The sequence below is a fragment of the Schistocerca nitens genome, chromosome 5, assembly GCF_023898315.1.
Source record: "Schistocerca nitens isolate TAMUIC-IGC-003100 chromosome 5, iqSchNite1.1, whole genome shotgun sequence".
Classification (NCBI taxonomy): domain Eukaryota; kingdom Metazoa; phylum Arthropoda; class Insecta; order Orthoptera; family Acrididae; genus Schistocerca; species Schistocerca nitens.
The window spans coordinates 839,367,866-839,382,844 of record NC_064618.1 but is presented as its reverse complement, the minus strand read 5'-3'; the positions used below and the strand labels follow the sequence as shown (position 1 = coordinate 839,382,844).

Sequence of the window (14,979 nt, the reverse complement as noted above, 5' to 3'; positions counted from 1 at the left end):
AAATAAAATTATTTATTGTAGTAAGGAATGATTTCAAATACAAACACAAACGTACATACATACACACACACACTCACACACGCACAGGTTGCTTATCGTAATATGTAACTATAATTGCAAATCTGTGATCATGAACGAAAACTGGAACTTTGGGCAAAAATAAAATTGTATTATTTCTCGAAACATATAAGATTTCGAATACAGAACACACATGATACTACCATCGTAACTTAATTGTTCTATGGAATTTAAAAAAAAAATACATGTGGCTACCACATTAGCACCACTGATACAATTGAAACGTTGAGCAACTGCTGCTAACAACATTCGACTTTCGTATAACACGTTGGAAGTACAATGGACCTACGACTGAAACATTTCCACATCGAAATTATCTGTATCATTTACTAAAATCAACACACCTCACGCATTGGCACTACTAAAATAAATTATAGGTAAACTGACGAGCGCAGTTTGGCTTCTGTATCTCACGTAAAATTCATAAAATAGATAAAAATTGATTCCACAACATTGTAAACCATACATAATCGGTAATGCTTATCCAACTTACAGGTTAAAGTCCACTAATCAACGAGAGTCAATACAGAAAACAGGGTTATTTCCAAATCTAAATATGTCAAAAATTCGTCTCCAAGACCGATATCAGAGTCAGCCAAACATGCTAAGTGACCACATGCTATGGTATTAATTTAATTCAAAACATTTACCATCTTCTGTTCATAATGCTAAAATGTGCTGTCATAGAGTTGCACTGTGACGAACTAGCACATCGAACAGTAGTAATACACATTTGTACGGGTAAGAAACAAGAGTCATACAAACATACAGGTAGGCTGCTAAATTTGTTACCAGTAGGTTTGAACAACACGCACGTATTACGGGGACGATTTGGGAACTCAAACGGGAATCACTGGAGGAAAGGCGACGTTCTTTTTGAGGAACGCTGTTGAGAAAATTTAGAGAATCGGCGTTTGGAGCTGACTGGAGAATAGTTCTGCAGCCACCAACGCACATCTCGCTTGAAGACCATTAGGAGTCATATACACTCCTGGAAATTGAAATAAGAACACCGTGAATTCATTGTCCCAGGAAGGGGAAACTTTATTGACACATTCCTGGGGTCAGATACATCACATGATCACACTGACAGAACCACAGGCACATAGACACAGGCAACAGAGCATGCACAATGTCGGCACTAGTACAGTGTATATCCACCTTTCGCAGCAATGCAGGCTGCTATTCTCCCATGGAGACGATCGTAGAGATGCTGGATGTAGTCCTGTGGAACGGCTTGCCATGCCATTTCCACCTGGTGCCTCAGTTGGACCAGCGTTCGTGCTGGACGTGCAGACCGCGTGAGACGACGCTTCATCGAGTCCCAAACATGCTCAATGGGGGACAGATCCGGAGATCTTGCTGGCCAGAGTAGTTGACTTACACCTTCTAGAGCACGTTGGGTGGCACGGGATACATGCGGACGTGCATTGTCCTGTTGGAACAGCAAGTTCCATTGCCGGTCTAGGAGTGGTAGAACGATGGGTTCGATGACGGTTTGGATGTACCGTGCACTATTCAGTGTCCCCTCGACGATCACCAGTGGTGTACGGCCAGTGTAGGAGATCGCTCCCCACACCACGATGCCGGGTGTTGGCCCTGTGTGCCTCGGTCGTATGCAGTCCTGATTGTGGCGCTCACCTGCACGGCGCCAAACACGCATACGACCATCATTGGCACCAAGGCAGAAGCGACTCTCGTCGCTGAAGACGACACGTCTCCATTCGTCCCTCCATTCACGCCTGTCGCGACACCACTGGAGGCGGGCTGCACGATGTTGGGGCGTGAGCGGAAGACGGCCTAACGGTGTGCGGGACCGTAGCCCAGCTTCGTGGAGACGGTTGCGAATGGTCCTCGCCGATACCCCAGGAGCAACAGTGTCCCTAATTTGCTGGGAAGTGGCGGTGCGGTCCCCTACGGCACTGCGTAGGATCCTACGGTCTTGGCGAGCATCCGTGCGTCGCTGCGGTCCGGTTCCAGGTCGACGGGCACGTGCACCTTCCGCCGACCACTGGCGACAACATCGATGTACTGTGGAGACCTCACGCCCCACGTGTTGAGCAATTCGGCGGTACGTCCACCCGGCCTCCCGCATGCCCACTATACGCCCTCGCTCAAAGTCCGTCAACTGCACATACGGTTCACGTCCACGCTGTCGCGGCATGCTACCAGTGTTAAAGACTGCGATGGAGCTCCGTATGCCACGGCAAACTGGCTGACACTGACGGCGGCGGTGCACAAATGTTGCGCAGCTAGCGCCATTCGACGGCCAACACCGCGGTTCCTGGTGTGTCCGCTGTGCCGTGCGTGTGATCATTGCTTGTACAGCCCTCTCGTAGTGTCCGGAGCAAGTATGGTGGGTCTGACACACTGGTGTCAATGTCTTTCTGTTTTCCATTTCCAGGAGTGTAGATAGTCGTTTCTCCCTCGCTCAATTTGCTTGTGGAACAGTATGCAGATGCAGAACATTATAGCGACTCATTGCTAGAGTGTTAACCTTACCTTGCAGTACAAATCGTCTGTTATCTTCTACTGATAACGCTAAGCAAACAACGCAATAATTGTTCACACAAAGAGGTATTCACAACTTAAATATTTTAAATCCAGGAGCTGCAGTGTATGCGTCGTAACTTCACGCTGTACTGTAACACCACTAGTTGACAATGTGTATGTACAATGGCTTGCAACTACAGGGAGTGCCTCCTACTGGTGGTGTCATCTACTCGGAAGGTGGGGGGGAGGGGTGGGCGACGGGGGAGGAGGAGGAGGGGGTCAGGAACTGGGGCTGTCCTCCGAGTTATACACTGAAGGGCCAAAGAAACTGGCATAGGCATGCGTATTCAAATACAGAGATGTGGAAACAGGCAAATTGAGTTTGAACGTGGTGTTGTACTCAGCGCACGAGCGATGGGACATAGCATCTCCCAGGCAGCGATGGAGTGGGCATTTTTCCGTACGACCATTTCACCGTGAATATCAGGAATCGGGTAAAACATCAAGTCTCCGACATCGCCGCGGCTGGAAAACCTTCAAGAACGGGACCAATGACGACAGAAGTGCAACCCTTACGCAAATGACTGCAGATTTGAATGCTGGGCCATCAAAAAGTGTGGCAACGGCCTTGCCGCAGTGGATACACCGGTTCCCGTGAGATCACCGAAGTTAAGCGCTGTTGGGCGTGGCCGGACTTGGGTGGGTGACCATCCAGCCGCCATGCGCTATTGCCATTTTTCGGGGCGCACTCAGACTCGTGATGCCACTTGAGGAGCTACTCGACCGAATAGTAGCGGCTTCGGTCAAGGATACCATCACAACAACCCAGGAGAGCGGTGTGCTGACCCCACGCCCCTCCTATCGGCATCCTCCACTGAGGATGACACGGCGGTCGGATAGTTCCGGTAGGCCACTCGTGGCCTGAAGACGGCGTGCCATCAAAAAGTGTCAATGTACGAACCATTCTACGAAACATCATCGATATGGGCTTTCGGAGCCGATGGCCCACTCGTGTACCCATGACGACAGTGCGACACAAAGTTTTACGCCTCGCCTGGGCCCGTCAACACCGACATTCGACTGTTGATGACTGGAAACATGTCGGTCGGACGAGCCTGGTTTCAAATTGCATCGAGCTGATGGACGTGCACGGTTATGGAGACAACCTCATGAATCCATGGACTCTGCATGTGAGCAAGAGACTGTTCAAGGTGTTGGAGGCTCTGTAATAGTGTGGGGAATGTGCAGTTGAGTGATACGGGACCCCTGATACGTCTAGATACCACTCTGACAGGTGACACTTACGTAAGCAGCCTGTCTGATCATCTGCATCCATTCATGTCCATTGTCCATTCCGACGGACGGGCAATTCCAGCAGGACAATGCGACACCCCACACGTCCAAAATTGCTACAGAGTGGCTCCAGGACACTTGCAACGTGCTATTCAAATGGTTCAAATGGCTCTGAGCAACTATGGGACTTAACATCTGAGGTCATCAGTCCCCTAGAACTAAAAACTACTTCAACCTAACTAACCTAAGGACATCACACAAATCTATGCCAGAGGCAGGATTCTAACCTCTGAACGTAGCAGTCACGCGGTTCCCGACTTAAGTGCCTAGAACCATTCAGCCACCGCGGCCGGCATAACGTGCTATTCAGAAGATATCTTCGCCCTCTCATGCTCTTAAGGATTTATGGACAGCCCTGCAGGAATTCATGTTGTCAATTCCGTCCAGTACTAATTCAGACGTTAGTCGGGTCCATGCCACGTCGTGTTGCGGCACTTCCAAGTGCTCGCGGGCACCCTACACGATATTAGGCAGGTGTACCACTTTCTTTGGCTCTTGTATGATATTCTGGTGGAAAATGAAAACTGTGCGGTTCTGGGCGCTACAGTCTGGAACCGAGTGACCGCTACGGTCGCAGGTTCGAATCCTGCCTCGGGCATGGATGTGTGTGATGTCCTTAGGTTAGTTAGGTTTAATTAGTTCTAAGTTCTAGACGACTGATGACCTCAGAAGTTAAGTCGCATAGTGCTCAGAGCCATTTGAACCATTTTGAAAATGAAAATGTCAAAAGGAAGAATATTTAATTAAAAATCAAAACATTCGTTGAACTGAATATGTGTACATTCTATAACTTATGACGCTGTTGGGCTTGGTCGGCACTTGGATGGGTGACCATCCGGGCCGCCATGTGCTGTTGCCATTTCTCGGGGTGCACTAAGCAAGGTGATGCCAACAGAGAAGCTACTCGACCGAATAGTAGCGGCTCCGACCAACGAAAACCATCATAACGACCGGGAGAGCGGTGTGCTGACCCCACGCCCCTCCTATCCGCATCTTCATCTGAGGATGACACGGCGGTCGGATGGTCCCGATGGGCCACTTCTGGCCTGAAGACGGAGTGCAGTGCTATAACTTATGAAACAGCTTAATACGGAGGTAAGTGGAAACAACGTGTAAACCGCTTAACACAAGAAAGGTTATGCAAGGAAATCTGGACATAGGTCTCGATAGGAGAGACATAAACCGACGAAAATAACGCTGAGCTTAAATTTTGTGAGGGCGGAACATCTCTGGACGCAAAACGACCATTATTTTCAGACATCTTTCAGAGGATACTCAAATAGGAATCGAATTTTGGAAAGCGTAACCCGTGCCGACGCGGCGTAGCGCGACTGGGCGGGGTGATTGCACGCGGCGTGTTTTCGGCGCGGCAGGTGCTTAGAGGCGGCAGCCCAGCTTATGGAGGTGGGGGCTCCGGGCGCGTGACGTTAAGACCTGCTGTGCTGGCGCCGGCCGCTAAGTTTTTAAGACCCACGGGGACGCGCGCTGACGGCGGCCCGCGGGCCTCCATTAACTCCAACCCCGAACACCTTCCTCCCCCTCCCCCCACCCCCTCTCCCTGGTAGACCAGCTCACCGCCGCCGCCACCTCCGCTGCCACGCCTCGTCGCGGCGCAGCTTCCGCCGAAAGCAGTGAAGCGTCTCAGCGCCGGTGCCTCGCCAGAGCCGGGACTTTGTCACCTCGGGCGCCCGTCGTCTTCCGTAAGCAGCCTTCCTTCGACCGTGATCTCCGCCGAGGCAAGTTCGCTGATTTCAGAGCATTTATGTCTTGATAAAAGCTGGAGTTGGTTCGACATAGCTCTCGCTAGGCTTTCTGGTCCTGATTATGCATCGTAAGTATCAGAGAAGCCTTGACAACAGCTGAAAATACACTACTGGCCATTAAAATTGCTCCACCTAGAAGAAATGCTGATGACAAACGGGTATTCATTGCACAAATATATTATACTAGAACTGAAATGTGATTACATTTTCACGCAATTTGGGTGCATAGATCCTGGGAAATCAGTACCCAGAACAACCACCTCTGGCCGTAATAACGGCCTTGATACGCCTGGGCATTGAGTCAAACAGAGCTTGGATGGCGTGTACAGGTACAGCTGCCCATGCAGCTTCAACACGATACCACAGTTCATCAAGAGTAGTGACTGGCATATTGTGACGAGCCAGTTGCTCAGCCACCATTGACCAGACGTTTTCAGTTGGTGAGAGATCTGGAGAATGTGCTGGCCAGGGCAGCAGTCGAACATTTTCTGTATCCAGAAAGGCCCGTACAGGACCTGCAACATGCGGTCGTGCTTTATCCTGCTGAAATTTAGGGTTTCGCAGGGATCGAATGAAGGGTAGAGGCACGGGTCATAACACATCTGAAATGTAACGTCCACTGTTCGAAGTGCCGTCAATGCGAACAAGAGATGACCGAGACATGTAACCAATGGCACCCCATACCATTACGCCGGGTGATACGCCAGAGTGGCGATGACGCTTCCAATGTGCGTTCACCGCGTTGTCGCCAAACACGGATGCGACCATCATGGTGCTGTAAACAGAACCTGGATTCATCCGAAAAAATGACGTTTTGCCATTCGTGCACCAGGTTCTCCGTTGAGTACACCATCGCAGACGCTCATGTCTGTATTGCAGCGTCAAGGGTAACCGCAGCCATGGTCTCCGAGCTCATAGTCCATGCTGTTGCAAACGTCGTCGAACTGTTCCGTGCAGATGGTTATTGTCTTGCAAATGTCCCCATCTGTTGACTCAGGGAACGAGACGAGGCTGCACGATCCGTTACAGCCCTGCGGATAAGATGCCTGTCATCTCGACTGCTAGTGATACGAGACCGTTGGGATCCAGCACGGCGTTCCGTATTACCCTCCCTAACCCACTTATTCCATATTCTGCTAACAGTCATTGGATCTCGACCAACGCGAGCAGCAATGTCGCGATACGATAAACCACAATCGCGATAGGCTACAGTCGGACCTTTATCAAAGTCGGAGACGTGATGGTACGCATTTCTCCTCCTTAAACGAGGCATCACAACAACACCGGTCAACTGCTGTTTGTGTATGAGAAATCGGTTGGAAACTTTCCTCATGTCAGCACTTTGTAGATGTCGCCACCAGCGCCAACCTTGTGTGAATGCTCCGAAAAGCTAATCATTTGCATATCACAGCATCTTCTTCCTCTCGGTTAAATTTCGCGTTTGTAGCACGTCATCTTCATGGTGTAGCCATTTCAATATCCAGGAGTGTACTTCGGAACAGAACCTTAGCACAAACAAAATCAACCGTAAGGTTTTCCCAAGAAACCACCTTCTCACACATAATGTGATTGTTGTTTACAATATTTATTAGAGTAACTAGGGACATGTCTCTAAGTCATTTCGTTCATCTCTTACTCAACCACTCAACGGAAGGACTGAGGGTCGCAAAAACTGATCAAAAGCTGGGCGATTATTGTGCATGACGACTAGAAGAGGTTCAAATGGTTCAAATGGCTCTGAGCACTATGGGACTCAACTGCTGAGGTCATAAGTCCCCTAGAACTTAGAACTACTTAAACCTAACTAACCTAAGGACAACACACACATCCATGCCCGAGGCAGGATTCGAACCTGCGACCGTAGCGGTTGCGCGGTTCCAGACTGTAGCGCCAGAACCGCTCGGCCACCAGCGGCCGGCCAACGACTAGAAGACCAGGAGGAAAACTTAATATTCCGTCAGTGACTTGATTTTTCGAGACGCCCCAAAATTTCGGACTGGACAAGCATGAGGCTTGAAATGGGCAGTAGCCAGTTAAATCAATTTACGGCAGCCTCGGGAAACCTACATCTCGAGAGTCAGACGAGAGTTTAAACACACGAAGGCGAACTCACAGGTGACATTACTTCGTAAAACATAGTACAAGATATTTACCTTTACCACGAAAATAGGTCTGTACAACAAGGTACATAGTGACACAGTCTAGGTACAATGTAGCTCAATTCAGTGCGCAACTAATCTGAAATGAGGGCATTTAGACTCTCTCGTGCGACCGAAAATTTCTCACCACAGTGGTTTCCGACCGAAGCGTAGCACAGCAAATAAAATAAGCAGTCTCGCATCTCAAGCTGTCTCGATGCCAAATACCGCTGTATTCTACTTTGAAATTTAACAACACTGCAAGATATAGAAAAATTATTTTGAAAACAATGCAGAGAATACTAATTTTTCTTACTAAAACTCGCGATTTATTTATGATCATTAACACTGAAGCCATTGTGGCAAGCACTTGAGTAATTACGAATAATTACGCGGGTCACTACACAAGTCGCAGTGACAACAAGGATGCGAATAACGCTTCTTAGAGCACTATAAAATCTGAGTGAGTGGTGGGAATTTACAATTCCAAACGATGGCTACAGTGTAGTGTGTCCGTCTTCCACAGTCGTCATTGGTATGCGTCGATCGTGCGAAACTAGCTGTTGACTCCTGGACAAACTTTCTGGGTGGAGGAAACAGAAGATCACATAGGTCAAAATGCAAGGTCTAATAGAAATCCCTGGATAACACACGAGATATCTCATTTAACTCATCAAAGGAGAAAATACAGAAATGCTGCAACTGAAGAAGACTCAAAAACAGGATTGACGGAAAGTGTAAAATGGCTGAGGAGGAATGGCTAGAGGACAAGCGCAAAGCTGTAGAAGTATGTATAACTAGGGGAAAGGTAGATGATTCCTAGAGAAACATTAAAAAGAAAATTGGAGAAAAGAAAAGCTTATGTATGTATACCAATAACTCAGATGGCAATTCAGTACCAAACAAAGAAAGGAAAGCTGAATGGTGAAAGAAATACACTCCTGGAAATGGAAAAAAGAACACATTGACACCGGTGTGTCAGGCCCACCATACTTGCTCCGGACACTGCGAGAGGGCTGTACAAGCAATGATCACACGCACGGCACAGCGGACACACCAGGAACCGCGGTGTTGGCCGTCGAATGGCGCTAGCTGCGCACCATTTGTGCACCGCCGCCGTCAGTGTCAGCCAGTTTGCCGTGGCATACGGAGCTCCATCGCAGTCTTTAACACTGGTAGCATGCCGCGACAGCGTGGACGTGAACCGTATGTGCAGTTGACGGACTTTGAGCGAGGGCGTATAGTGGGCATGCGGGAGGCCGGTGGACGTACCGCCGAATTGCTCAACACGTGGGGCGTGAGGTGCCCGTCGACCTGGGACCAGACCGCAGCGACGCACGGATGCACGCCAAGACCGTAGGATCCTACGCAGTGCCGTAGGGGACCGCACCGCCACTTCCCAGCAAATTAGGGACACTGTTGCTCCTGGGGTATCGGCGCATTCGCAACCGTCTCCATGAAGCTGGGCTACGGTCCCGCACACCGTTAGGCCGTCTTCCGCTCACGCCCCAACATCGTGCAGCCCGCCTCCAGTGGTGTCGCGACAGGCGTGAATGGAGGGACGAATGGAGACGTGTCGTTTTCAGCGATGAGAGTCGCTTCTGCCTTGGTGCCAATGATGGTCGTATGCGTGTTTGGCGCCGTGCAGGTGAGCGCCACAATCAGGACTGCATACGACCGAGGCACACAGGACCAACACCCGGCATCATGGTGTGGGGAGCGATCTCCTACACTGGCCGTACACCACTGGTGATCGTCGAGGGGACACTGAATAGTGCACGGTACATCCAAACCGTCATCGAACCCATCGTTCTACCACTCCTAGACCGGCAAGGGAACTTGCTGTTCCAACAGGACAATGCACGTCCGCATGTATCCCGTGCCACCCAACGTGGTCTAGAAGGTGTAAGTCAACTACCCTGGCCAGCAAGATCTCCGGATCTGTCCCCCATTGAGCATGTTTGGGACTGGATGAAGCGTCGTCTCACGCGGTCTGCACGTCCAGCACGAACGCTCGTCCAACTGAGGCGCCAGGTGGAAATGGCATGGCAAGCCGTTCCACAGGACTACATCCAGCATCTCTACGATCGTCTCCATGGGAGAATAGCAGCCTGCATTGCTGCGAAAGGTGGATATACACTGTACTAGTGCCGACATTGTGCATGCTCTGTTGCCTGTGTCTATGTGCCTGTGGTTCTGTCAGTGTGATCATGTGATGTATCTGACCCCAGGAATGTGTCAAAGTTTCCCCTTCCTGGGACAATGAATTCACGGTGTTCTTATTTCAATTTCCAGGAGTGTAGATACAGGGTCTACGGGTCTGTACAAGTATAACATATTTCAGGACAATTTTACAGCAACAGGTGATGAAGTAAATGAAGGCGACACGGGAGATATAATGCTGAGAGAATAATTTGACACAACACTGAAACCCTTAAGTGGAAACGAGTCCATGGAACAGAAGAAATGTCCTCAGTATTACTGACATGTTGGAAAGAGCTATCCACAACAAAATTATTCCCCCTGCTGTGCAAGACGTATGAGACATATGGAAAACCCTCACACCTCAGGAATAAATCCAGTTCTAAAAAAGACAGGAGCTGCCAGGTGCTACAGTTACCGAACCATCAGTTTAATAAGTCAAGCTATCTGAGCCGTGGCTGGTTCTCGTTATGCGTTGGATTAAACTTTGGTTGCTATTCTGTGTTTAGTCTCCCGCGGTTATCGCGAATATGCTGTTATCCTCTCTCTCCGCGAGTGGCAGCAGCGGTGTGTATCGATATTGGCACCTTGTACTATCTTTGGCCTGGCGCTTATAGTTTCCACTGTGCTGTGTGCGACCAGTTGGTCGGTTGACGTGGAGCAGCGAGGAAATCTCCGCAAGGCGTAGTTTGGCCGGGCACACTGCCGGCCTCTATGCGGTGTCGGAGTGTGTGGTGCTGTTCCCATTGCTACGAGGTCCGTGGCTCACCGATCCTCGACACTAAAGTTGAGTTTTGACTTAATCTACCAACAGGTCACGACTGTTCACATTCTGTCGTTTGGATCTCATTGGCGGCTGTTGGGACATTCCCGCGAGCAACAACGTGTGTTTTCAAGATGGCAAATTTCAGCCCCCTTCGGTGGAGTTTAACTGTACTTGGTTATTTTGAATTGAAGTGCACCAGCGGAATCTTCTGCCTTGTGGTCGTTAACGTTCCGATTACCTGCCCTGGCCGTTGACGTAAATTCAGGCAGTGTATTTTCCACATCGTGTTGTCGATGTCAAGCACGGTGTGTAGTTTGACAGCTCAATGTATGATTGGTTGTGGGCGCCAATACTTCCTACATTGTTCCATTGAACTCCCTGTTGTGTGCTGGTCGGGTGGAGTGGAAGTTATCTTGTCGCTGGGTCCATTGAATGTCTGTCGGTTGGGTTATCGGCGGATCGAGAATGGTTGGACCGACTGCCTGTCTCACCTAAGCGAGCGTCAGTGTTTGAATTCCAGGCCGATCCTCGGAAACTTCTGAGCGCAGTTGGGTGTACTGCCTTTTCTTATTTGTTCTTGTTGTTTGTATTTGTATGCCTTCCAGCCGATTTTTTAATTAAGTTTGCTTTGCCCTTAAGGCGTAAGATTGTTTGGTCCTTCAGCCTTATTTAAAGAACTGTTTTACATTTTGTTGAGTCTTAAGTGATAGGCCTTCAGCCGATTTTGAATTAAAGTTGTTTAGCTCTTGACGTTTCAGATTGTTTGGGCCTTCAGCCTGTAACCCCCCCTCACTTATCGACCTTAATGACAGTGAAAAATTAAACTGCGTGTCACTAATGAAAATTTGGGAAAAGCAATCGTCACCGTAGTTAATCTGTCGGTAAAGAAGGAGGAAAGGGTTACATTTAAATGAAAGGAAAAATGCAACTGAAACTGGTGGAAGTTAATTTTGAAAAGGGGTAAGGTTAATAAAGAAAGTAAATGTGCGGCCGCTACGTTAACAATAACTAGCGGTAATTAGACATTTGAGATCTGGGGGAAATTACGGTCGCCAGTCCTATGGACAATTACTACAGTAACTGAAAAAGAAAAGTTATTACACATATAATTAGCACTAGAAGCGTGGCAACTGAAGGTCGACACGTGTAGTGTGAAAACTGAAAGTTTATCAGAAGTAATAAATTTCGCTACACTCTGACTTAATTTAGCAAAAGAATTAATAAAACCGGAAAATTGAAAGTTAATTTAGTGACTGAAATTTATAGTGAGCTTTGTTTCTGAAGCACATCGAAATTCAGTAAAATACGGTTAGTCTTGGGCTACCTCAACAATCATTTCAAAAGCTAATTGAATCTACGCAATTTAGAAGTAAGAGATTTAACTTTGAACTTGAATTAAATGATTCTGAACAATTAACAACAGTAAAATTTAGTACGTACCAAGCTGAGCTGCAGTCACAGGTAAGCTAAAATACGGTAACAAAACTCGCACTCTTAATTTGTGCTTGTGTAATCTAAATATTGTAGCCAGCTATGAATACCTTAACTGAACTTTGAAATTAAAGCAGTGTAATCGAATGATATTACTTTAATGCTGGCGTTTGAATTTCATCGACACTCGGGTTCATTCCGGGAAAGGAAGGGGCCCTGCTTGGTAATGCAATTTCGACAATGAGCAACAAAGGTTCATGCTACGTTGCTGTAATTTGGTTATGAAAATGGAACAGTTTGAAAAGCTGAGGTCTGCCATACAGTTCTAAAACTTTACGTGCTACCAGTCTTCCTTGTTGGTTCATTCAAGGTTTGAGGTCGTCGATCGAGGAGGTGGCGACAGTCACTCATTGTCGGCTGTCGCTGTTGCAGAAGCTGGATGTTGGCGCGCCTTCTTCTCGACACGGTCACCAGGCGAAACGGGCTCTTGATGTGCACCAGCTAATGCTTCCCGTCCGCGACACCGTGTCAGAAACTATCATAGCAAGTCGAGCTCAATTACATGCTGCCAAACCCCGAAATCGCGGCAACTCGCGGGAGCGTCACACAACACACCTGCTCCACCGCCCTACACCAGCCAGACTCTCTCTCTGCTCGCGCTCCACGCGGCAGAGTTAACACCACCAAAGATCCTAACCACTTTGGTTCTTCACACGACCTATTGATGTAATCGTTCGATAGCATAGTTTTCCCAGAGTAAAAATACAAATAATATTTACAAAACAAACCATTTTTACATCGCCATAAATGCATAAATATATATCTACAAACAGTAAGACAAATACAATATATAAAGAGACAGAAATGTCATATTTTCAGGTGACAAAATAAGGAAACAATTTATAGTACAATAGGTGGAAATAGGAGGATATGCATTTCCGGCGTTACACGTGCCCCACATTGTCTGAGGATGTCCGTGTAACCTAAACAGACTCAGAAAATGTCCCAAAAAAGAAACAGCGGAAATACATATGCTCAAAACAACAACAAATTTTAGTATTCATCTAATTAACCATAAATAAATTTTTAGACGATAATAATTGAGTGGAGACACTCCTAATCTTATTCCACTCTGTCTTCTTGCACAAAATAAAACAGGTTGACAACATATTAAAATTCATAGAAAATATAGAAAATGGTTTAGCTATTCTAAAATCGTCAAAATTCCGAACAGTATCAAAAATGGAATTCTATTTACAAAATTAACCAGAGTACATGGTCATAAAAACAAGTATATCAAAATACGCAAATTAATAATTAATTACATAGAATACACATTTTACATAACCTTTTCATAATTAATATTCTAGTGATGGGAGTCCACTTAACGCTAAACAAGAAAATAATATACAGCAGATCGACAAAAACATAAATATTGACAGCAGAATTCTTTCACATCAGCTGTCCGGGAAGAAAAACAACTCCGCCTTCCGTAGTCGAAAGTACAAGGAATGCCGACAGCGGCACAAGAGCCGACAGCGGTTCCGCCTCGACAGTATTGTTGCGCCCGCCTGTGCGGCACGCTTGATCTCACTTTCCTGTGTAACGGCATTTCCAGAACGTCCGTTCCACCGAATTCTTTAGGAAAAACTCACTTCCGAGTAATCTCAAGGAGTCCATTAACGTTATCACAGTGGATAACTCAACACTGTCCATCATCACACGCATGTACTAGCCTGAAACTTAAAACAGCGTCTAAGTACATCGGCAATGACTAGTAAATCACATATTTATGAAATCTTACAGCTAGTTACAAAATCATATTTACATTCCTTAACCTACTGTGTCTCAGCTGAAAACTTAAACTAGCAGCGTGGATTTTTCAATTGATTAATAATCACTCTCTCTTAAATCATTTAGTAAAAATTAATTACTTATTAATTACAACTTCTTTAATGTCCTCTTGGTCAGGCAAAAGCATAGCAATCTAGCAAATCGTTTAAATCTTACACTCTATATTTACATACTGTACAAATTACCTATTGTGTGGTATTAATCAATTCTTGGTTGATACAATTTCAAGTTTACAATGTTCCGTATACCTAATCGTTTTCCAGAGTTTGGATACTCTAAGCAATAAGCATTTGTGTGAGGTATACCAATGACTTTATATGGTCCATTATAAACAAACTTTAATTAAGAAATTTCATTGTCTACCTCGCTCGATTTCTCATGGGCTTTTACAAGTACTAAGTCTCCGATTGCAAACTTAGCAAAACGCGCTTTAGCGTCATGACGACGTATGCGACCATCGGTCTTTAGCTTCATTACTTCTCGCAAACGATCTTTTTTCACACCAATACTAATGTCAATTCGTGGAGGGAATTTGATTATCTCTTCCACTAAACTTTTACTTCTGTCATCCAACAGGATTTCCTCTGGAGAAAATCCCGTAGATTCATGTCTCAAGGTGTTCATAATTCTCTCAAATACTGCTACATATTTGCCCCATGCCCTATGGTTGTGATGGCAATAGGTACGGCAAAGTCGGCGTAGCTCGCGCATATACCTCTCAGCGGGATTCCCAGCCGGACAGTAAGCTGAAATATGGATCACCTCGACCCCATTACTTTCCATGCCTTCATTCCACAACTTAGAAGTAAATTGTGACCCATTGTCTGATGAACAAAATAATCGTTCACAAGCTTGCTCTAGACCGCTTTGGCTGTAGTTTTTCTAATCGGGTATAATTTGA

At 46.8% G+C, this 14,979-nt stretch overlaps 1 pseudogene; it reads left to right on the top strand.

Moving 5' to 3' along the window:
• The first annotated feature begins 3,189 nt into the window (after nucleotides 1-3,189).
• LOC126260990 (5S ribosomal RNA) lies at nucleotides 3,190-3,305 on the top strand (annotated as a pseudogene).
• Nucleotides 3,306-14,979: the final 11,674 nt, after the last annotated feature.